This window comes from Phyllostomus discolor, chromosome X (genome assembly GCF_004126475.2).
Source record: "Phyllostomus discolor isolate MPI-MPIP mPhyDis1 chromosome X, mPhyDis1.pri.v3, whole genome shotgun sequence".
NCBI lineage: Eukaryota > Metazoa > Chordata > Mammalia > Chiroptera > Phyllostomidae > Phyllostomus > Phyllostomus discolor.
In genome coordinates, this window is record NC_050198.1 from 72189533 (window position 1) to 72192311 (window position 2779).

At 41.2% G+C, this 2779-nt stretch overlaps 1 pseudogene; it reads right to left on the reverse strand.

Moving 5' to 3' along the window:
* Positions 1-1188: 1188 nt before the first annotated feature.
* On the reverse strand, positions 1189-2535 carry LOC114505367 (annotated as a pseudogene).
* Positions 2536-2779: the final 244 nt, after the last annotated feature.

The window sequence follows — 2779 nt, forward strand, 5'->3', positions numbered from 1 at the left end:
TGTTGTGTTTAGAGTTAAATCATTTGCTGCAGATGTGGAAACATGTTAGGTAGTGATGATCATTATTGGATGGGTGATGATATTTTGCCTTTTAAAATCACATTTAATGTGTCATTGTTACCTACTTCCCACCCCATCCATATCCCAAATACATATAGTGAACTGTTTGAGTCTGGATTTGTCTTCCCAAGAATCTTGGACTTCTCTTATATACTGAAGGTATATGCATATCCTTTGACCTCTCTATTGCCTTTTTCTGCAAAAACATTCTAATTTTCATGCCTAGCTACACTTGATACCATACACTATGTTTGATAAGTATCTATTGAACATGCAAATGTGTTTTCCATTTTGCAAAAGGCACTCTCTTTCACCATAACAAGTGAACCCAACTTATCCTTTTATGACTTGAAAGCAGCTACAACATGAAAGAGGAAAGTTGGTAGGTAAATAGGGAAGTCTTCAAAACATGACTGTATTTTATTTCCCATCTTTCAGTCTCGTTCTCCTCTCTGGGGAGATTCATGCTTTATGGGTGCCCTGGAAAGTGAGATAAGAAAAAGAAGAAAATAAGAATAGATTATAAAGTTAGTTTTCCCTTGGGCTTCAGTGTAATCTTTTCACATGGGCAGATGTTTTAAAACTGAGGTATCTGGATTCACTGAAGAAATACATAATAAATAAAAATATGATTCAAATGCCACCTTGACTCCAGGGGGCTATTTCCTGCCTGTTCTTAGAGTTGGTGCCAAAGCTTAACTATTGACTTTCATGTTCATGCAGTGGATGGATAGACTGTCTGATTGCAGAGAAACCAGGCTCACCTAAGTAAGGAATCTGTACTCTGAATATAAACTGTAGAGCTGCTCTGCAGCCATGCTGCTGCTTGTGCAAGGGTCCATTCCATGTCATTTATAGGACATGTTTTTCACCCTTCTAGTCCTTATATTTCAAATAAGATAATTGATTTTGAATTTGTAAGAAATATTTCTCTAAACTCCTTGTTCCAAAAAAATCTGTACTCGAAAGATTTACTGGGATCCTAGATTTGCTCACACCATATTGCTGATTTTAAACAAGGGAGTAAAACTGGCGATTGTCCTGGCTGATGTAGAAAAGGAGATGGTAATATGTGCTTATCAGACCTCAGCTGGAGAGATGGACACATTTTTTGGTAGGGGTCTGAAACCATCTTTTACTGTGAATTTTAACCAGCAAGAGACCAGGGAGTGGTGTGGTGGGCAACCCCCTAGGCATAGTACTGCAAGTTGACTTTCTTTTTGGCTTGCACCTCCAGGATGCTGTTCATTTAGTCTTTGTGGGTCAGTTCCATGGCATCATGTATAGTGTGATCATCCCCACCTCCACACACATGGCCTTGCACTGGGCCCTGTTGAAAGTCATCTATATAGTGGGCCAACTCCTGAGTTCACATCAGGGCTACTATTCATCATTTGGGACTGCATCAGCCTGATTTTGGCCCAGGCCTCCTTGTTGGGCATTGGAAACTCATTTTTTCAGTCCAGCCAGCCTGAACACAGCAGGGCAGGGTCCAGGATGTCCAGTCTGTTGCTGGCTGTGATTAACTTTACTTAGGTGTTGGGCAGGAACTCATCCAACTTATTCAGAACCTTCATCATCATTCTCTGCACCTCTTGGTGCCCAGCCTTCTCACTGTCAAAGCACTTGGTGCTGATGGCATCCAGCTCATTAATGAAGATGATGGATGGAGCTTTCTCCTTGACTAGGTCAAAGGCATCGCAGACCAGTTTGGAATCATCCCTGATGAAGATCTGCACCAGTTTGGGACCAGCCAGTTTCAGGAAAGTTGCTTTGGTCTGTGCAGCACATGCCTGGGCCAGCAGGGCCTACACTGTACCCAGGGGCCTAAACATCAGCACCCCCTTTGGAAGTTGGACCCTCAAGTTCTCAGACTCCTCCTTGTGGTTCATTGGCAGAATAATGGCCTGCACCAGCTCCTGAATCTGTTTGTCCAAGCCCCCAATGTCACTGTATTGTTCTGTGAAGCTCTCATCCACCTCCATGGACTACACCTGTGAGTTGTACTCCATGGATAGAGTCTCCAGCATTAGCTAAGAGTCTTTGTTCACACCCACCAAGTCTCTGGGCTTCAGTTTTTCAGCATCCACCAACCCAATCACAGGCACAAAATATGTCTGTCATGTAGAGGTTTTGATCACTGCACACTTTCTCTAGGAGTCCAGGTCAATATCATCACCACCCTCCTCTTGGTCATTGGGATCAACATCCAAAAGCTCAAAGACATTGGAGACAAGATATAGCATGGTCTTGTTCACTTTGATTTTCTCGTTGTTCTCTTTGATCTTGTCCTTCATGGTTTGGAGCTTGTGGGTAACTCAACAATTCACTCTTCATAATGTTTATTTCACTGTCCAGCAGTCATATGCACTGGATAATCTCTTCTGTGGACACCTTGAGCACCTCCTCCCTGATTCCATGTTGCTTAGCCTCATCCCACAAGGTCACCATCTTCTTTTGCTGAGTGCAACACTGACCCATTTTCAAACAGATCAGTCCTTTGGCAAATTTAGTAACCTATTTATACATAAAACATCTTCATTTAAGGCTTAAAAATGTCACCAATCACCTACTTATACATAGAAAATCTTCATTTAAGGCTTAAAAATGTCACATTAAAAATCAAGTTAAAATATTTTATTCACTTAACTCATTGATTTTAAAAAAACATAAATTCTCAATTATTTTTCAAACATCTGAAAGCATCATCTTTTATAAC